Consider the following 23,382-nt stretch of genomic DNA (forward strand, 5'->3'; position numbering starts at 1 on the left):
TAAAAAACAAAATATTAAATCTAACCCATAAAATAAGTTATTTAATCTTTTTATTAAAAAAAACACACAGGTTTCTAGAATACTGTAACTATTTGTCGTGATACTGATTGATTGAGGATGAGTGGTTAAGAAACAGAGAAAAACACAAGTGCTTATATGTAAAATTAATATTCCATTTTAATTAATAAATGTTTCATGATCTATGGACGTAAATATTTGTACCACCATCTCATTCTATTCATATTGAGCCTTTCCAAAAAAACCAAAATGTGAATAGTAATATTATAAATTTAGATTTAATTATTTAAAAATTATTCATTATTATTCTTTAATGATTCAAATTTATTTTACATATAAATCACACATTATATAATTTCAAACTTAATCACACAATTAATATTTGAGTCAATTCCTGAACCATTTAAACAAATGGAAAAAGATTATGAACACTAAATTAGGAGCTTTAATAGTTTTAATTGGTGTGTGGGTCCCATGTGATGTGTTGTTTTGGCCTTCGTTTTTGTTTTTTGTCCTTTTTTTTTTATGATTTTTCGCATATCAGTACTCTTTTAGAGCATCTAAATTAAAAAAATATATCATTTCTGCAAACAAATTAATAAAAGAAATTGGCCGATTGTATATTATATAATAATTCTTGCATAAGAAGAGGCGAGACATCATGACTTGACATGACTCAAAGGGCAACTTAGTAATTTGCTCCCATCTACTTTGACATTGGATTTGTTTGAACAAGTTTTTCTTGGACATTCTGATATTTCAACCCCCAAAGTTGCCCTGCGTTCTAACTACGTCTACCAAAATTCTCTCACTTAGATATTATTTAAAGCCAGTAAAAAAGGTTTTGTCCATAAGATAAAAAGTCAAGATTTATTTAGCAAGTGTAGTTAAATCCCTCAAGGGCTGATTTTAAAGACTTTTTCAACATCAAATATTAGTCAAAATGTTAATTAGTCATTAAAAAGGCAAAATAATTAAAAAATTATACAAAAAAAAGTCAAATATTTTATTCTCTCCATTTTTTACACGTTTTTTATATATAAAAAAATTATTAAAATAATCTATTCTCAAATCAATCTAGAAAAATTTATAAAAAGACCCTCGTATCGAGAGACAATTCAAGTGCACTTTGGTAATTGCACGTTAATGAGTGATTTACTATGGCCTACAAAATAAAAACTAAACATCACAAGTGAGTTTAGAGAAAAATTTAGTTGAGACATGACAAGATTTCAAAGATGCTATCAATACACTTTGCTAAGTAGACTAACCACACAGAAGGAATTATATATTAGCATAGAAAGAACTATAACTGTAATCCACATTTATATTCACCAATGCAACATGTTCTTACGTACGTCATGTTATGACAATTTGGCTAAGTTCAATTACGAAGTGACTATTTATTGGAAACAACTTTATTCATGTTATCAGTGACTATTGGATGAAAACAACTTTAATCATGTTATCAGGTCAGACTTTAATTACTATTGCACAAACTTAAAACAAGGGAAGAAGAATGATTTTCTTTGGCATATGCCTCTTCCTCTTATTTTATCACCTTCATTTTGTAAGTTGTTTCTATTTCTACATTTTTCTTTCTTGTTTGCTTTTTGCCTTTTCTTTACTTTTTGAGATTTCTTCTAATTTCTTAATAAGAATTGGTGACACATTTAATAAATGAGAGAATAATGGTTTGCTTGGGAATAGGCTACTTTTTTAATTTTTTGATTTTTGGACTAAGCTATTTAGTTTTTGTATTTGAAAATGTGTTTGAAATCATATTGTGATGGCAAATGACTAAATTGCCCCTAAAACAATAATTTTTCCCAAATACAGTGGGGGCTGACGTGGCTTTGACAATTAAAAGGAAATGAAAGCAACGACTAGTGACTATTTAATACTTACAGGGTCGAAATCATCATTTCGCAATCTATTATCACCGGTTCTAGCAAGACACGTACTGCACTTTTGTTTGTATTTGTTTATTGGATTTTTTCACCATTTTGCCTTTTTTCACCCCCAAAAACTCCTTTTCTCAAATACCGCCTAAATATCTAAGTCATAGAATTTCTCAAACACAAAAGGCATTTATTAGTTTGAATAAGTAGATTTTATTTAATAAAATGATTTTGGCATATTCAGGCATACAAATCCAAGCCATTTCATAAATAAAATGTGATCAATTAACCAGTCAACAAAATTACTTGTTACAAATGACATTTTATTGTTACATCGAAAGATTAAAAGCAAGGCCAAAACAATAATCGATTCCCTAACAATATTGATAGGGAACAAAAACAAACTTCCTTAACTATTTGCGTCATAACTTTTAATATGTTCTTCCACTATCTTACTCAAAGCAACCGGTGATCAATATCAAGAAATAGTAGGCATCAAATAAAAAATTCAACAATTTAAAATCCACATTCAACTTCGCAAATCATATTGTCTAGCTTTACCCTACTTAGTCTTAAAACATGTGTGAACAAGCTTGGCTATGTAAGATTCAAAATTTAGACTTCAAATCATAGAATCGTCAAACATGTAGTATTTTTTGACTTTTTTTTTTTTAAACGCTATGTGAAGTGAGCCTAGTAATTCGGTTATCTCATATGGAATGAACAAAAACTTTGCCTTTCATGTTACTTTTGAGGTGACAAATGCTTTATCTCCGTTGGGGCCATTTTGATGGCATGCAATCAATTTTTTGATAGTTGAGAGTTTCTATTATTTGCAATTCCATTGGTGCCTTTAAATTTATTTACTTTTGTTTCATTTCTATTATTTTGGCAATGGTACATATTGAGTGTGTCTTATATTTTGCGGGATCTATACAATTATTGGTTTTTACATGTATTTGTGTATGTAGGGTTTTAATACTTATATGATAATTAGGATTTATTGGGTTTTCCTATAAATAGGACAGTTACGGGAATTTTAGTGGTGTGAGTTTGAAAGGTTTTGTATATATGTAAAGGATGTTAATGTACACTAAACCTAACCCACTAACCTAACCCACTACACCCACTCAACTCCACTAAACCTAACCCACTCTACCTACCACCTCCACTTCACCCCCTACCAGCACCACCACAATCTGCTACCTTCTCTTCTATATATAGGAGTTGTAATCAATATACACAAATCAATCTTGTAATATACACAACAATCAATAATACATCAGAGTTTAACATGGTATCAGAGCAAGGTTAATACCTTAGTATTTCTCGCTTCACCGGCGGGCGGCAACCTCGCCTTGGCCGCCCGCCGGACCTCAACCTAGTCCACTCTTTCCATAATTTGACCACATCTTTTTCTCCACAAAGCATTGCATAGTGCCACCATTGCCAACATCCATCATTATTAGACCACCATAACCGTGCCAAATCTTGTGGCCCCTCAGCAAGCAGAGAAGCAATTATAGCTAAAAGCAACGCATGTTTCGGAACTACTACATAGAATTCTAACTGCCACAAGCCATGCACTCTTCACGGTTTGTTAACAAGAGTAGCCGCAGAAGCACTGCGCCGCTGCCACCAGTGTGCCACCGTAATCTCCAGCTCCATCTCCACAGCTCCGCCTCTCCTCCGCTGGCGCATCCCCTCTCCTCTCCGCCGTGGCCTCCTGCTTCCTCGCCCGAGCCTGCTCTGCCTGCGCCTCCGCGCGCCCTCGCAGATAGCTCGGCGTTGCGCCACGCCGACTTCTCCACCTTCAACCACTACCTCACCGTCACCCACCTCGCCGCCGAGATCAACCAGCCACCGACGGACCACTGTTCGCGGAGGTGGATATTGGCAGCAGCGATTCCGCGCTGATCACACACAGATACAACTAGCTTCTTCAAATGGAACAAAAACGAAAGGTGTTAGACCCCTCCTGTGAGAAACAGCCGGCACATCTGGGTTGTGTGTTTCGTCCTCCTCCCAGCCTTCAACAACTCCAAGAATGTCTTCATCATGGCTCGAAACCTCACCATCATTCACACCACCGCTGCCATCACCACAGCAGCCACGGGAAGCACCACATCACAGCCGCAACGCCCATGGGAGCCACCTCTGCGCTGAGACCACTCTCTCTCTCTCTAGTTGTTAACTCAGAATTAGAGGACAGAAGAAGAAGAAGGAAGGCAAGCTATCCACAACCATTCCAATCCAAGATCGGGGTTTCAATGGAACTTGGCCGGAAAATGTCCAACTTGCTTGGTGAAGAGAGAGAACCCGAGAGAGGTCATATACACCGTCATTTCTCTTTTCATCTTTCTGGTTTGCAGTCAGCTCCCTCTATATGGCATACACTCTACAGCAGGTGCAGACCCTTTCTATTGGATGTGTGTTATTCTCTCTCTTCCCGAAGGACTCTCTCTCTCTCACTTTGCACCCACTCTCCCAATACCACCACTATGGCCACTTTCCTTGTCCCTCCTTTATTTGCACCATCATTTCTTTCAAACTCCTGCCCACATGGTCTTGTTCCCTTTTCTTATCTTCCAAAAAAAAAAAAAAAAAAAAAAAAAAAAAAAAACATCATCATTCACCGTTCACACTATTCGGTCAGCCTAGTGCAAACTCCATTTGATGGTTTGATCTCAGTGGCCACCCATATCATCATATTTTATTTTATTTCATTGCCACCACCCATGCCTTCTTTTCTTAATACATTACATCTTGCTTTTTTTTTTTTCCATATATTATATACCATTTTCTATTCTATACTTTCACACCACCCCACACCAGCACTCACTTCCTCTTTTATTTATTTATTTTAAGTCCTTTTCCTCGGATAGTGCGCAAGCCCTTTTCAAATAATTTTTCATTACATTTTTATTTAAAACAACAACAACAAAAAAAAAAAAAAAAAAAAAAAAAAAAAACAAAACAAAATACATTCATTCCAGTTGATTTTTCTGCCTTACCACACCTCCCATTCGAGTTTGCAAAACACACTTATTTTATTCATCTCAGGGATCAACCCCGATCACCATTTTACACCAAAAAAAAAAAAAAAAAAAAAAAAAAAAAAAAAATGTATAAGTCACTCATGGCGCACTCCCTAAGTCGCCCCCTTGGTACACCACCACAACATTCTACAACGGTCCGACATGACCCCGTAAACTGTCCCGACATTTGATTCCGGTCAGCTTCTTCAACGGTCCGACATGACCCCGTAAACTGTCCTACTACATCGGTCACTGTCTTCTACAACGGTCCGACATGACCCCGTAAACTGTCTTTTACAACGGTCCGACATGACCCCGTAAACTGTCTGCTCCAACGGTCCGACATGACCCCATAAACTGTCTTCTACATCGGTCTGACACGACCACACAGTGTCTTCTACAACGGTCCGACATGACCCCGTAAACTGTCTGCTTCAACGGTCCGACATGACCCCGTAAACTGTCTGCTACAACGGTCTGACACGACCATACCGTGTCTCCTATCCTGTTTTATTTTATTTATCAGTTTATTTTTCTGTTTTGTAACTCTCTCCAAACTCAAGTTGGTTTGTGTCTAACCTCCTTGAGTTTGAGGGGGGCTGTTAATGTACACTAAACCTAACCCACTAACCTAACCCACTACACCCACTCAACTCCACTAAACCTAACCCACTCTACCTACCACCTCCACTTCACCCCCTACCAGCACCACCACAATCTGCTACCTTCTCTTCTATATATAGGAGTTGTAATCAATATACACAAATCAATCTTGTAATATACACAACAATCAATAATACATCAGAGTTTAACAAAGGAGATGAAAAAACACTGGTTCATCGGGGATGAGCAGTGAAGTGTGCTTTGCTTTAGGGATTAGCTACTCTTGAACATTGGGTTTTTGAGTGTTTTTTGGTCTCATGATTACAACCTCCATATGGTTTATAGTGAATCTTCTCTCACTCATAAACAGCATTGTGAAATGTGCGCCTAGGCACAAGGGTTGCAATTGAAAGGAAGGAACCCAAGGCGAGACAAGTTGAGGAAGTCACACGCCTTGTCCGCAACTTGTCAAGGCAAGGAAACGCGCACCTAAGTGAGCTTTTTTTTTATTTTTTTTTTAATTCTTATCTATGGTTCTAATATGTGTTTCAAAAGGCTCCAACTATATAGGATTACAACTCATACAACTCAGTAGCCAAACCCAAATCAATCGACGATTGAAATCTAGGGGTACAACTTGGACAGACTCAACCCAAGCCACTTGAGCCTAGTCCAAAAAATTTTAAAACTTGAGTAAAATATTTTTAAATTCGGTATGGGCTTAGACACAAATGCAGAAACTCAAATTAAATTTAGACGAGTTCGGATAAAGATATCAAACAACCCAAAATCCGATTTATATATATAAATATATAAAAAATTGAATATACATATAAATTATTAATCATTAAATGATAGTAAAGTAATTTATATAGTTAGATTATATTAAATATATATTATATACACAATTAATACATGTGAGGGGGGTGATTTCCGCACTATGAAGAAGGGTTGAACTTCATAGAAGAACAGCGTGCTCCGGGAACTGAAGATCTGCACATAGTAACAAATGGTGAGGCTGCCCGACAGAGATTTGGTCGGAAACCCCTCCGATGGTAAAGTTAGGGGCTAAGAGAGAGAAAGAAGAAAAGAGAATACAAAGATTGTGTCTTTGTTAAGTGTGTGGATTTCAGATGCCTTGTGGGTGAATAGTGCTCACCTTTTATGGGAGAATGTTGCTTGTCCTTCAAGACCTTCTTTCTCTGCCACCAATCTCATTTGTCTTGTTCATGGTCATCTCTCATTAGAGGAGGACGACCACTCCGCCTGACTTCTCAAGCACAGGTCTGTCATATGTACACCTTGTCCCTCTACATCTTTATATCTCCACGTTCTGCATAGACAAGAGGAGATGAGCAAAGTTGTTTATCTCGTGTGAGCCCAAGAAAGATCTTCAGTGAATTGGTCTTCTTTAAGTTGGTCTACTTCAGAGTGGTTATCTAACTAGGTGGTCCAACATGTTGCTTGGCCCACATTGGAGTGGTTGCCTGCCCAACCAGGAGGTCCACCATGTTGCTCGTCCCACTTTGGAGTGGTTGTCCAACATGTTGCTCAGTCCGTTTCGGATTGGTCCTAGTATTTGGCAGAGCTAATCGCCATACTTTGAAGCAAGTGTTTGGTCATTGGGGCGAGCCCTTAGCTCCCCTACTAGTGCGAGTCCGACTTTGGGCCAAACACTAAGACTTAGTTAATTTTATCCCACTTCATTTGCCCCCTAGCTTGCATTTAAATTTATTAAGTGAAAGCCATTGTTATACATCAGCCCAATTTGTTTAAAATGTACTCTGGCCTTCGTGCTTATAGACAGATCTCAGCCCTCGAATTCAAAAGAAGACAACTACGTTTATATATTTATATGTAAATATTTAAGAGCATCTCGACCCACCCATAATTTTTTAGCAGGCTAAGCTTGTATGAAAGTTGGCTTAGCTGCCATGTTTTGTGTTTGCTAATTCAAATACTTGATCTTGTATGGACAAGTTAGGTGGGCCTTAATATCCACTGAGCACCGCATTTCTTTTTTTTCTCAACTCATTACAGATGATTTTCAACCTGTATAAACAATTATCCTAAGTGTTTGTTGGGCCCATTGCTTTTGACTTTTCATGCATGGTCATGCTTTATTAAATTAGGTTTGTAATTTGATATGGGTTTCAAATTGCATGATTGGTCTTTCTTAGATTGAGTTGTAGCTCAGCCTAGTGTATGCTTGGTAGGTCCCACCTAAGCTTTTTCTTGCATACATACACATCCATTCTTTTGGCCTTGGTTGGACATACAGTGGGTATGTCAACCATCCGTGCAGCTCTTTATTGTTAAAAAGTGGGTTTGGCCCATCTGTTATTGCTTGTTGCTCTGCCTTTGCTGGTCGATCATAGGTCTGCCTTGTCGGTTTACCTGCACTTTGCATTGCTCAGTCCTCTGTCAAATTTGGCCAACCTTATTTATGTCTAATGAAGTTGTAGCTTGGTCCGTTAGTTCATTAGTTTGGTCCCACCTTTAGGTACTGCTCGGTCATGCGGATCATGTGCTATTTTCTTGTTCGAGCGTAATTAGTACGTTTATTTGTTCAGCTCATTTCTTCAGATATTGGTCAGTCATGCTTGTTTGGTTGATGTTGTTGTTCGGTCAGGCCTACTCTAACACCTGATAAGCTGAGCAACTCCTGTTTAATTTACACACAACACCTACCCAACTCGGTCTTTTTATTTCGGTCTTCAAGTTCTTGTTCTGCGTCGCTCGGTTATCTCCAGTTCTGCTCGATTCATTCTTGTTCGATCATCTTTGTTGTCATTCAGTTGGTCGGCGCATCGATGACTTAGTTTGTTTATCTTTTTCGTACTAGAAAACTAAACTTCCATAACTTGTTTGCTCGCTGATTCGGCCGAGTTGCTTAATGGAGCTTCGGACACTCACATGCCTTGCTCGACTTGCCTGAAAAGTTTAGAGCTGGGCCAATTTCACACTTGGTCGTCACTGTTTTGAGTGCCCTTTAGCTCAGTCTAAAGTGCTTCAGCTAACCCGTTTGTGAGCGTCGTAGCTTGAGCGGCCGTTATCTTGGCTTTGTCGCTAGACCTCAAGCTTGGCCCTAACTAATGTACTCACTCCGACTGTCGAACCATCACGTGTCCATATCTAATTAGTTTGATTGCTGCTCATAACGTGACTTGAAAGCAAGCCTATCTTAGAGTTTTTTTGAAAATAAGCAAACCCATCTTGTCTCACCACTTTCTCACTCTAGAAATTTGAATTTCCTGACCCACTTTTCCCATGTCTTTGCTTCCTCACTTTTTGACTCTAGAAACACCAGGACCTATTTTTGGAACGGAATCTCTGAAATTGATTTTATCCTTACATTTCCTCTCTCTTGAACTTAATAGCTATTTCAAAATTTGAGAGTTTGTCCTCTAGTTCTCTCTCTAGAAATTCAAAGTTAGAGAGATCAATCTCATATTTACTTCGTGTTAGTTTAGGCTTCACGAGCATCTCGAACAGTACATTTTCAATGGTGAAGGAGTGATCTCACTGCCGTCTCTTTGCCCATGGCCTTCCCATTATGCTCTCATTACTTTGTTTCGCCATTCTCTGACGTCGTAAGCTCCAAAGTTCTTATTTTCTCCGACTATATTGCCAGCCTACAGCACCATTTCTTGTGCCTCCACTCCAAAGTCACTTTTTCATCACCAGTGTTCCTTCTTTCGCAGTGGGTCTGCCATTATCACTTGTTGATTCACATCACTGACATTGGTTTTGTAAGTCTTCAAACTACTATCACTTTTTTCTTTTTTCTTTTTTTTTTCTTTTTTGTAGTAGATCATTCACCACTGTTTCCGGTGGTTTCTCCATTTTTTCGGTGAGCTCACAATTTTTCTCCTGGTTGCTAGTGGGATTGCTTTGTCGAAGACGCTTGCTATCGTGTTCCGTTTGGTTTCGGCACTGTAAGTTATTGAACCCGTGTATTTCCTTTCCATTTTCACCATTATTGTTTTGGTCAAGTGTCTGCTTTTTTATAGAAAGTGTCGTTCATATGTCTTGGGCTTTGACGTTCACTTTATAATTTTTGGCTTTGTTGAGCATTACACTTACAACATTAAGAGTTGTTTAGCATGTAGTTGCTTGGTCAGCCATTGTACCTTCAACCTTGTAAGTTGTCCTTAGTGTAGTTTGGTGGAACGTCGCACCTCCCATGGGTAAGTTTTTGAATTTAGTGGACACTCTGGCAGAAATGGACAAGTTCCGCTGAAGATACCACATTCCCAACGATGTCATGTTGACATTGGCGGTAGTGGACGCAGATCGGTCATGTAAGAGCACCACAATGCCCTTCTTAATTGTCCCCATCGTAGAGGGATGTGTTAGGTTTCCGTTGAACCCCTTGTTGCATCGATTCTTTTCTTATTTTGAACTTACCCCAATGCAAATATCCATGAACACATTTAGAGTGGTAAACGGCGTCTCAGTCTTGAATGACCTCTTGGACTTGGATTTGAGTATTTGGGATATCCTTCATTGCTATTCCTTGTCTCATAATAAAGGCGGTAAAACCTACTATGTCAAAGTTCGGTCATTGGACCTCCAACTTGTCACTGAACTTCCCGATAATGACAAACATAACTCTGATTTCCTTCAAGTAGGAGGGAATTGGGAGTTTGCGGCCGAGGAGGTAGACCGATCAAAGCGTGTCTCACGAGAGAATGGCCACCCAGGTCATTCTTCGTTTTAGTTTCCTTTTGTCCATTCGCTTATTGCCTACGATTTTTTTTTTCCTCTAAGTGTTGTTATTCTTATTTGCAGGTTGAAAGAAGCTAAAAAGAAGGCCGGAGAAAGAGCATCTGAGGGACATCAAAGTTACACCAAGGTACGAAGATCGGTCAGCCCCACATTTGCTTAACTATGTGTGAACTTACAAATATCTTATCCAACGAAAACTCAAAGTAAATGACTTCAGGGACTCACTTGAAATAGAAACCGAAGAGCAAGTTGGCCATACCACCAGAGCTCCCTCTTCTGCTGTTACTTGTTCATCAAGCGGATCACTTAGTAGGGGTTACTCTTCGTTGCCAGACTTAGCAGATGAGATGGCTCGCCACCAAAAGCTCAATCTAGAGGCTTTAGTGTTTGGTTCTGATGATGAAGACCTTCCAGATACTTCGATGGTCGACACAAGAGTTCCTTCTCTCCCGATCGAGAGGTCCAATGATGGAAAAAAGCATGATGCTCCTCATCCCGTTGCTACTCTTGCTCTTCCTGCTGATAAAGCCTTAAAGAGAAAGAGGTCCAAAGGTAAAAAAGTTACTGGGGGTTCTAATGAGCAAGGCTCAGTTAAAGAATGGGTGCTTGACGGTTGAGCAATCACTACATCGAACAGCACAACCTACTCAAACGACTTGGTCTTTAACTTATCAAAGGCATTGTTGCTACCTTTGGACATGGCTGAGCAAAAAATTTCAAGCGACGTGTTGATTAAGGGTTCAGTGCAAATGCTAACCGTAGTAAGTCTTCTTGTAGTTCCTTGTCATTGTAGCTGCTTTTTTGTGCTCCTCGGAGGGGTTTAGTCTCATCGGATATGATAGCCCTACAGTTCAAACTCTTGTGGTTCTGAATCTGGTTTCATAAGTGCAATGTGAATTGGAAAAAAAAAAAAAAACAAATGAGAGTCCAAATTCGAAAAATCTTAGAAAATTCATTAATCATTAGAGATGCCAAAAATGGACTGCATTGCTAGATTTTAGAGTTACCACCTAAATATTGTTGAGAAATTTAAGAAACCCGTGACTCATACCAAAGACCACTTGTTCGTCATTACCAAAGTTGTCTTGGTTTGGAAACTTAGGTATAAGAGGGGAAAGTCATGATTTGAGAACACCTCCATCACCCAATTAAAGATCAGGCTCTACCAATTATGATGTGATTTTTATCAACAATATATAGGCCCTATTTGGTAGGGCTTATTTCCAGCTTATTTCAGCTTTTAACTTAATTTAAGCTATTTTGATATGTTTGGTTCAGCTTAACAATACAGCTTATAGCTTTTTGTAAGTCAAAAATCAACTTATTTTTTGATAAGTCAAAAATCAGCTTATGTTCACAACTATAAGTTATAAGTTGTTAAGCTATAAGCTATAATTACTTTCCCACAGCTCTACCAAACGGGGCCATATCCTTGTTTCGATTTTATTAAGCTAATACTATGTGAGGCACACAAGTATTAACTGTTTCGCTTGCTTTGGAAATGACTTGATTTTATATGATTTTTTATTTTAAAAGAGTTTCAAGTGTAAACAACTCAAAAGGAAATAAATAAGCTCGTACATACATTTGATCAAAATGATCCCCATTGCAAGTAAAATAGCCTTCATCCACAGGCATTCAAACAGTTTATTTCGAGTAAGCACGTAGCCTCATGATAAGATGCTAAGATGGTAAAAATCACACGTATGAATATGCTAAAGCAAAAAATGCTCACCTAGTACTCCGAGATAAGCTAAAGAAAAAGAAAGCAATTAGAAAAATACATGACCCTAGCAATGTACATGACTAATGCAACTATTAGGTTCGGCTTATTAACATGTCATATGGATCAACTTAAAGCATGCGGTAATGCAGGTTTTCAAGTAAGTAAGAAATGATAATGATATTCAAAAATGATGAACCGAACCTTAATGTATGCAAAAATGGATGCAAAGTATGGCAATGAGATGAAACAAAAACATCATACTACATACAACTACGGTAAGCATATAAATAAAAGAGAGAAACAAATGGGGGTTAGAAGACATACAAATATTACAAGTTTGCCCTTGCACAAGAGGGTCCGAATGACCTAATTAACTAATTATTACAAACACAAATGAATGAAGTAATTAATTATTACAAGTTCAAATGAAAGTAGCTAATTAATTACATAATATGAATCTCAAAGCTAATCTAATGGACTTGAATGAGCAGTGAGTCGCATGCGTACAAACGAGAACAGCCTCTAGAAACCTCTCTATTTGCTGTCAGAAGCTGCTCTATTTACAGTCAGAAAATAGTTTTGTTTTGTTCTCAAAATCTACTCTGTTTTGTTAGAAAATACCACTGCCGTACAACATGCTTGGCCGGTCGGCTGGCCAATATTTCTAAGGAATCCCCTGCTATAGGAGAACTGGGATAGAGCAACACAGAGGGTTTCCAAAAGCTGTTCACCCTTCCTGCTCCCTCCTGTCATGAGGATTTTCAAGAAGGGAGTAGGTTTGCTTCTCAAATCATCAATCATTGCAAATTTTTTGCATGATGATCTTTAAAAGCAAAAGGAAAAGAGTTGGCTAAACACACAAAAAAGTGTTGTGCTCCTTACCTCCTTCCTATCATGAACTTGTTCAAGGAAGAGGTAGATATGTGTTACTCACAAATCATCAAGTCACAAGATAGTACATGATGATCATAGAGTAATCAAAATAGAAAAAGATAATAACTCAAAAGTGTTGTCAACTCATCTCTCTACTCATGGAATAAGGTTGAAACATCCATTTTCATGCTTCAAATTGGAACTAAGAGAGAGTTTTCAACACTTCTCAAGAAAGAGCTCTTTAGGAACAACAAAGCAAGTAAGAAAAGAAAGACAAAAAAAAAAAAAATCTATTTGTCAAAGCTTAAACACACAATTAGCCAAAGTTATTGACAACTCCTCTTTTTCATGGAATAAAGATGAGACATCCATTTTCATGTTTCGAAAATGATCGATAAGAGATTTTTCAGCACTTTGAAAATAGAAACTACTACCTAGCTTCAAGGTGGACCACAATAATATGAAAGCGAGAAATTTACACTAGATAAGTAAACTTGTGGCGAGGTGGCTAAGCCTAAGCTCTACTCCTCCCACGACCACAATGGTCCAAGTTACACAAGGAAAGTTAAAAATGATCAACTTAATGGATTGGCCGCTATATCTTAAACACGCCAAATCTGAGAGGACTTATAACTATGATAACCCAACCCGTACTCTACTTAATTATGCATGTGATTATGTGTTTGATATGAATTTGCAAGTTGAGTATGTGAATTATGTGAATTTGGAATAATGTCTGTTGAACGTAGGAATATCTGTTGCAATTATAACTTTGAACTGAAAATTGAAAGCCTTAAAGGCACGATAAACAAAAACCGACTTCATATCTGTGATTGGCATGATTTATAGAGCTTATGGTGAAATTTTGAAAAATTATGATTCGTAATGATTAAATTAAGATTTATGAGCCTAAGTCATATATGTATATCTAGCTCTTGGGTTCTTTATTTCTTGTTGAGAGCCTTGAGTGAGTTAAAGAGATAAGAAGAGGAGAAACTAAGATTTTGCAAGAGATTCAAGGGGCAAACCCTAAATTTGAACTAAGGTATGTCAATCTACTTGAAATCTTTGTGTATATCTCATCTTTTGCTTGAAATCAAGAGGAAATTGAGAATTTTGAACTAAGGTTTTGAGATATGTAATGGTTGAGCTAAATACATGAAATTGAACCTTAATCTCTCCATTTTTGTTTGATTTGAGTTCATCCTTGTGAGTGATCCATGATATAAACTTTAGTTGGTTCATACAAACAAGATTTGTTGGAAGATTATTCATAGATATGTATATTTTGAGCTTGTATATGTAAATCATGGATTGGTGAAAAGATGAGACTATAAATCTAATGGTGAGGAAAGATTGATGTGTGTAATGTGGAATTATACCTAAATCATGCTAGTATATCACGTTTTTCAGTGAGTTTTGCTTTGGTTTGGACTTGGAAATGAGTTTGCGAAGTTTACATCTTTGAACCATTTTTATACTGTCTGATTTTGCCCAGACCGCACGAGTGGCCACGGGATCCACACTAGTGGAACATGAAAAAAAATAGAGGTTTACATTTTGCTCACTGGGTGCTCGAGCGGCCAATGTTTCTGCTCGAGCAGATTTTGGGCCACACGAGCGGTGAAAACTTCTGCACGTGCGGAACCCCTATTTCAGCCCAACTTCAAAAGGCATATCTCCTTCATCCGGACACCGTTTTAAGCAATTTTTGAGCCTAAATTCAAGCCCTAAAAGTCTAGTTTCTAATGGTATTGGTCTCACATCTAAATTTTAAGCACGCAAATAGATATGCTCAAATTAGTGAAGGCTATTTATTTTCTTTTAACCGTTTCATGTCATTTCCTACCGTAACTCAGTTTCCTTTTGCTTCTTGCTATTTTTTTTAAACCTTAAATATGTAAACATGGAATTGCTGTTGGAAACATTAATTTAAGTCATGAACATTTACAGCCATTTAAAGTACATCTTTGGCACATTCTTTGTACGTGATTTACATACAGAGAAGATTAACATTAAACACTTGAGAGAATTTAAAGAATGGGGAACGGGTGAACAGTTATGTAATGAATAAATCGATTGAGTGAATTGAAGGAAATGTGTTTTGAAATGTTATGCTTGGTTATGTTTCTGCAGACTAAGTTGTTAAGGAGTGTCATCCGACCAAGCACTGTGAGTAATTTATTTGTAATGGTATTTTCATATGAAAGACTTTGGAATTGTGAAACTTATGCTTTGTGTAAATTATGTGCATTGACGAGTGTTTCCGAAATGATAAAATATGTTTGAAATTTTCGGAGTAATTATTCTATGGCAAATTTCTAAAATAATGTTTTGATAAGAATGAATGAGTTTCCTTTTGAGCAACGATTATGATAAATTGGGAAAATGTACTTTGACCCTCCATAACTGTTACTTGTCTATGATCCGTCTTGGACGTTTTATATAAGCTAATGATTCATTATAAATGTTATGTATAATGTTAATCTTTGACGATTGTCCTGTATGTAATTCAGCAAGTTAATTAAGGCCTAAATCATGATAAGTAGTAATATTGTACACATATGCTCTGTATTGTGTACCTCGAACCATGACTGGTGAATGGTGCCGACATTGTAAATTAATCGAAATGAAGAAACTTGATTAATATTATATGACATGTGCAATATGGGCCCGAGGCTGCTTATTATACGATTGGGCCCGAGGCCACTTGTTATATGATTGGGCCCGAGGCCACTTGTTATATGATTATGGATATTATGAGAACCTTATGATCATCTATTTATATTGATTTACTGTATTATTACTCATTGAGCTTCGCTCACCCATTATTATGTATGCACATGTAGGTGATCAGCAGTATGGAGCACACCTTTAGAGTCAACTTTAGGAGCTATTTTGTGACCCAATCGAGTCATGCCTCTGAGTTTGAGTTTTGTCTTTGACTCACACCATACTTTGACATTATTTTGTTTTGCTATTATGGTCTTGGGTTTGTAAACAATATGTACAAATTTCTTTTGGCATTTATATTTTTATTTGGGCATGTAAATGTATTAATGTGTTATGAGGTTAACTTTATAATTTTGCTCATGATTGGCACAACTCAATAGACTTCTCATTATCATATGCTTTTGTTTATGGCTCCATTAGTATAAATATTTTGTACAATCGTTTGAGGCCTTCGGTAATCTATAGATTACTGGCCGGTTATGACCCAAACTTTTAGGGGCGGGTTCGGGGTCATGACAACAACCCCGCCACAAATATGATATTTAAAGCATAGGAAGTAAGAGCACATGTAACGGGAAGGACTAGGACCCTTTTGTAAGCCCATATTCAAGTTATATCACACAAAAATAACCTAAAAGCAATGCTGAAAAGGTATTGAAATTTAACCAAATGAAGTGAAAATAAGGTAAAAAATGAAAGAAAAACAAAGGGGTGCACAACAAGTGAACTAGCTAATGAAATGGTGGCTAGCTCACTCACTTTTAACATAGTTTTAATTACATTTTAAGCTTAAAAACAACTCTGAACTCACTATGAAAATACAAGAAAAAGAGAGAGAAAAGAGAGGATGTTCTTCTTAGTTCACAAACCTCAAGCTAAACACTCTCAAGGAGTTGAAATTGTGTTCAAGAATCTCAGCAAAAGCTTCAAGTTTGAGCTCGTAAGGTGTATGTATTGTGTATCTATATTGCATAAGGGTAGAGAAGAAGGTTGGGCAAGTTATAGGATTTTGGAGAATTTTTCTAACCCCAAACCAGGAAGGGGGTGTTATATTTATGAAAAAATAGCTTCTCACGTCGAAAACATCTGTAAAAGAGACAGCTGGTCCAAAGCATGTATATGGGAGCAGCTGGTAGTTGTCAAAATATCTGTTACGCTGAACATGGCCAGCCGACCCAATGAAAGTGGCCTGCCAGCCATCTTCTGGCCAGTATTTTTCGAGTGGTCGAGCTAGAAAAAATAAGGCTTTGGTCCAAAGGGGGTGCAAGGTTTAGGTTTTAAAACTTGAAACCAAATCATTTTGCTGAAGATTTTGAACGATCACACAGCATAACATTTCATCATCGAGTGTTCAGAGTGAAGCGCCCAAGTCTTAAAAGTAGTCGAAATGGGGTGTCTACAGTCATTTCCTTAAATTTTGTTATGTTAAGAATATGACACCTTGGTTTGGTGCAGTGCCTTTAAAGGACACTGTAGACACCCCATTTTTGACCGTCCTTAAGACTTGGACGTCACCGCTTGAACACTCGGTGATCATCCATGTTTGTGTTCGTCTTGAGTTTCTGGAGGCCTCGGCTACGCGCCTTGCCTCAGAATCTCTCGACTCGACCGTTTTGTGTCTGGTTTTGCACTAAACACTTGTGCTTTTGCTTTGGAGGGCAGGGAATGGCTTTTGGGACATCCCTACACTCCACCGGCCGTGGCTTGAGGCCACCGTCTGTGTCTTGTTGCCATCGGCCAAATGTGATAGCCGGCCGGCCAATTTGACTGCCGGTCGACCACTTTGATGGCCGGCCGGCCAAATGTGGTTTTCAACATATATTTCTGTAGACAGCTGGCAGCTGTCATTCCAGGCCATACCCCAGCCCATGCCTGGACGTGGGAGCTCTGAGGAGCTACAGATTGATATGTTTCTATATCAATCAAGCTTCTTGACAAAGAGACACACAAGGAGAGAAAAAAAAGAGAGACAACTTGAAAGAAAAGAAAAAAAAATTCCCTCTCTCTCTAAAAATTCTCATCTCTCTCCCTATCTCTTTTTCCCAAACCCTTCAAATCCTAAGGCTCTTGCCCCCTTTACACTACCACACATAGCACCACACCTCCACCCTCCATTCCAGCCCTTTGAAGCTGATTTTCAGAGGCTAGGAGCACCATTTCTTGGATCAAAAGTTGTTGAAGACTTAGGCTACAAGGGTAAGTCTCTTTTCCATCTCTTTTAGCTCTATTTTGCATGCTTTCTTAGCCTTTGTTAATTGCATTTTTGGGCTCCGACCAAAACTGGAAATAGTCATATTTCAAGCTCTTCTCCATGTTTGATCAAGGGTCTTTCTCTGTTTGAAGCTACCTGCTACCCCTTTCCCTTTATCCCTCTTTTATGGCTATTTCTTGCATGATATGTTAGCCTTGTTTTTAAGCATTTTTGGGCTTCGAGCCAAACTGTAAAGTGCTTTATTTTGAACCCTTCTTCAAATTTGTTGAAGGGATCTTCACTGTTTGAGGCCAGATACTGCCTCTTGCTTTCTATCTCTCTTTTAGGGCCTTTCTTTACATCATATTGTAGCCCTACTTGTGAGCTGTTTTGGACTTGGTCATAAACTGTGAAATGTCTTGTTTTGAGCCCCTCTTCAACTTTGTTGAAGGGCTCTCCTCTGTTTGAGGTCAGCTGTTGTCCCTTGTCTCTATTCTCTCTTTTAGGGTCATTTTTGCATGATAGATTAGCCCTATTTGTGTTCATTTTTGAGACTTGCTATAAACTGGAAATATGCATGTTTTGGGACTGTCTTGCATCTTTCTTCATGTTTCATGATCAAATAATGCATGCTTTGTATAGCTATAAGTCATTCCATGTGCCTAGTTTCGAGTTTTAGGTTTCGTCTCATGCATCGGGTGCCATTTTTCCATGTTTCGGGGCTGTTTAGCATCATATTTTAGTACTAAAATTTTCATGTTTGTATGCCATATTTCATGCCTTGCCATGCTTTGGTAGAGTGGCATTTAATGCCTTAGGCTTGGTCCTCGGTTTACGTGCATGTGTGTACGCATTTCGAGTGTCTCATTTTCACCTAATGGCTACTGATGTGAGTGTGGCTGTGGTCCATTCATGTTAGTGTAAGTCCATCCTGCATTGTGTATGTCATATTTCAATGCGTTGTACATGCTATGTTGTTAGCATTGTGTGTGCCATGTAGTTGCATTGCATGTTCGTATGTTTGTTTGCATTCTTAGGTCGCATGTGCATCGTTGTGCATTCCCTTGCCTCTTGACCAACCATGATAGGGGTTGGGGCCCTTTGATGTGTTTTGTGCTTGCATTTCATTTGATATCGAAGTTGCACACTTGGCTTTTGGGCCATCATGCATTGAAGTATGTGATTGATGGCCCGAGGGTCGAGGGCCATGCTCCCTTGAGTCCATTGCATGATAGGGAGAATGACCATGCATACATTGCTTTGAATTTTCTTGCCATGCACTGTCTGCCCTCTGCTCCTGTCAAAAACAGGTTCTGCAGGAATCTTTGGCCGGCCGGCCACCTATACTGCCGACCGGCCATTCATCATTTGCCGATGGATTTAAAAATGGTCGATAACCATCCGGACATGGCCGGTGGAAATTCCACTTGGTCGGTGATGCTTCCCAGTGTCCAAAGAGTGCATCTTGGGAGTTGCATAATTTTCGGAGGAGCAAGGCAGTGTAAACAGAGACAACAGTGGCATGGTACGGATTTTTAGGCAAGACGAGTCAAGTATGCATCATCCACGCATTTCGAGGCAGGGGCTGTGGCCACTTTAATTCTTTGTTTAAATTGTTAATTAATTGGAACTTCTGTAATAATTAATTTAGCACTATTCATTCGGACTGTAATATTTATTCAGACCTTCCGAGCGAGGGCAAATCTGTAATAAGTGTGGGTGCGTGTGTGCATGTCTTCCAACCCTCACTTCTTTCTCCCTTTTACTTACCTGCTTTTGATGGTTAGTATTAGGACATATTTAAATTAGCATACCTTATGATAGCATGCGTGCATCCATACATTTGTCTTACATACACCGGGCTTGGCACATCATACTAACTGCATAAGTATTTCAAATCTAACTTGAATACATGCTACTTGTGCATTTTCACATGTCATTTATAGACTAGCCGAGCCTATTGTAGTTGCATCTTGTATGTGTTGCATTAGCCATCTTAACATGAGCTAGGATCATGCATTGATTACTAACTAGCTTTTGTTTTGGCTCGGAGTACTAGGTAAGTATTTATGCTTTAGCATACCGCATGCATGTAAGTGTTGCCACAATAGCATGATTAACATGAGGCTACCTGCTTATATGATATAACTGCTTGAATGCCTGTGGATGGAGGTTGAATTAACTAAATTGGGATAATGCATTAAAACTGTGAGTTTTAAGCCCACTAGATAGTGGCAAAACCATCTTTTCTAAAGCCCACTTGAGGGTGGCAAAACCTACATTTCAGCCTACTTGCGAGTAGCAAACCATTTTCAAAACAAGTATGAAATGTTTTGTTTCAATTTAGGCAATTTGGTCTATACTTATTTGCTGTGCGCATAACATAGTAATTCTAGGCTAATAACCGGAATAAAAACACATAACGTTTTCAAAAATGGATATCACGGTTAGTAGAGGCCGATCTTCGGATCGGGCGAGATGGGGTGCTCATAGCTGACCTTCTCCAATCGTACCCAAGCTCCCGAGCCGAGACAACTTTAGTGATGACGGACACGTGGCCTTTGGCACCGAGTCAGGGTTTCCTAAATTCACCCATAAAAATATTTAGGTGGCGACTCTGTATCTGGCGAAGCAGTCCATGTTTGGCACTTCTTTCTAAAAATCTATTTTTCAAAACGATTTGTCGGATTTGGACTCTTTGGTTCAGATTAAGAACCGTAACACAAATTGAGTCCGAACTGTAGTGAGGCCCACGGGCGCGTCTACATGTACACATCATAGATGAAAGACAACATCGTAAGGAGCAAGAGTGGGTTAAGACGTTCAACATGTTAACCGACGTTGATACGTCCTTAAAGGCAATCAGAGAGGATCTAAAGTACATGGATGTTGCAAAGAAAAAGGCCGAAGCGATGATGTTCATGACCGAACGGAGGGCTACCGATACTGATGCTACTTTGAAGGCTAATTATTAAGGGATGATGGATAAGGCCGAAAAGACCTACTTAGAGGAAATCTTGAAGTTGAGGGACAAGATCTTTACTAAGGGTTAGACTGGGGCCCTGCACGCTGCTAAGGTGGAAGAGACTTCTCCTTTTTATGATATTGACGATATTCCAGTCCCTTCGAAGACTGCTGCAAGAGTTAGGAGGAGAAGGTCTCAGGGGGCTGGAGCTACAAATGTTGATCCTTCTAATCTTCCTCCTTCTCCTCCTCTGAGCTCTTCCTTGGTTGGGCAAACTATCAATCCTACAGAGAAGGAGCACCGTGAGGAGGGACACTATGAGGAAGAGCAACACAAGGAGTAAGTTATAAGTTGCCTCGAGTTTTTGCTTTTACTTTTGGTTTAGTAGTTCCTTCTTTTGTAATGAAACTTGGAGTTAATGAAACATTTTCAACTTTTGCTTTGGTGCTTGGTCAGATGGGCTATGATATAAGGCCAAGCTCCCGTTTGTAATGAAGTACCTTCTAAATTTGCAAAGTGCTGAACTTACAATTTGCACTCTTTTTTGTCTTAAAGTTCGGTCGGCTAGACTTCTTCTTTTGTAAGGCCGAACTCTTTTTTGTAACTAAAGTTTCATATCAATGCACTAGTTCTTATATTTTCACAAGTGTTAAATCGCTTATCTTCAATTTTTGCTTGTATGTAATGTTTGACCCCAGCTGAGCAAAGGCTCTGTGGCCTAGCAGGTCATCTGTTCGATCTGACTAGGCTTCATGCCTTAGAAAAAATTGAGTAAAAGTGAGTTTTTTATGCCCTTAGCCAAGCATGAGCTATGTAGCTCAGAAGGCTATCTGTTCAGTCAGATCAGGCTTCATGCCTTATGAGAGAAAAAAATGTGTAGAAAGTTTTCTATCATTCAGCCAAGCAGAAGCTTTGGCCTTTTCTAGTTTTAGCCCTAATCGAGCATTGTATTGTTCGGCCGCCACTTGACTTGGTCAAGTTTTGGCTTGATTTAACCCATCGTAGAGTGTAATTCGGCATTTTTTTGAGCGCGAATTGTGAATGTGGATCGTGCTTCATGTAACGATACTTGGCACAAAGTCCACCAAGTTATACCATTTGGCACCCCGCTCCAACCAAAGGGTTAAGCATCTAGGCTTGGCTTGAGTTAAGACCTGTGGCCAATTTGCTCCATCAAGCACAATGTATAACGCAAGTAAATAAAGACAAACTATAAAGCAAATTTCCATTCATTAATACTTAGAACTTTTGATTACATTAAGGCATGTTTTAAGAAATACATTACTGAAAGTACTTCATTCTAAGAATTACATTACTGGAAGTACTTCTTTAGGTTGTCAATGTTCTATGGTATAGTGATTACCTTTCCTGCTAAATCAGCCAGATAGTATGTGCCATTGCCAAGTGCTGAAGTGACCTTGTAGGGTCATTTCCAGTTAGCACCGAGTTTCCCTTGTTCAAAAACTTTCTTGTGATCCATCACCTTTTTAAGTACCAAGTCACCTAGTAAGAATTGCCTTGGACGCACATTCTTGTTGACGCTCTTAGTGAGCTATTGCTAGTAAGCTACCAATCAAACGAGGGCAGCTTCTCTGCACTCTTCACCCATGTCTAGAGCTTGGGCAATGGCTTCATCATTATCTACTGGCTCAAAGATCTCAGAATTGATGGTAGGAAGGCCAACCTCTAAAGGGATGACTGCTTTCATCCCATAAGTAAGGAAGTAAGGTGTCTCACCGGTTGACCGGCGAGGAGCAATTCGGTAGGCCCAGAGGACATTCGGTATCTTTTCCACCCATTTGCCCTTAACTTTTTCAAGACGTTTCTTTATCCCATCGATAATCGTCTTGTTGGATACCTTAGCTTGGCCATTGCCTTGTGGGTAAGCCGAAGTGTGCCATTGTCAAAGAGAAAAACTTTGGGAATGCCGAATCGAGTCACAACATTACGCCAAACAAACCTCTTAATGTCCGTTTCTTTGATCTTGCACAAGGCCTCCACCTCCGCCCACTTGGTGAAGTAGTCACTTGCACCAGTTTCCCTGGCCAATGGCCTAACAATGTCTAAGCCCCACTGACCGAATGACCAAGGACTGGTGAGGGAGGTCAGGGCTTTGGCTGGCTGGTGAGTGAGAAGAGTAAACTTTTCGCACTTGTAGCACTTGCGGACATACTGTTGAGCCTCTTTTTGCATGCATGGCCACCAATACCTGTGTAGTAGGACTCAGTATGCCAAGGACCGACCACCAATGTGGCTTCCACAGATTCCATCATGGATCTCGTAAAGCATATTCTCTACCAAACTTGGGTGAACACGGAGTAGATAAAGACCCATGCAGGACTTCTTGTAAAGCTTGCCAGATTGAGAGATCCAAAACCGAGTAGCTTTGTGCCTTATCTTGTGCGCTTCTTTTTTGTCCTCAAGAAGAGTGCCATTCTTCAAGAAAGCCAAAAGTGGGTCCATTCAGCTTGGGCCCGAGTCAATGCAGAGGACCATTTCAACTAGCTAAATACTTGGTTAGGGTACATATTCCACCTATATTTTGCAACCGTTTCTAGAGTTGACTGAGGAACCCAGGCAAGCTAAGGCATCAGCATGACCAT

The sequence above is a fragment of the Camellia sinensis genome, chromosome 2, assembly GCF_055761805.1.
Source record: "Camellia sinensis isolate YWXY chromosome 2, ASM5576180v1, whole genome shotgun sequence".
Taxonomy (NCBI): Eukaryota; Viridiplantae; Streptophyta; class Magnoliopsida; order Ericales; family Theaceae; genus Camellia; species Camellia sinensis.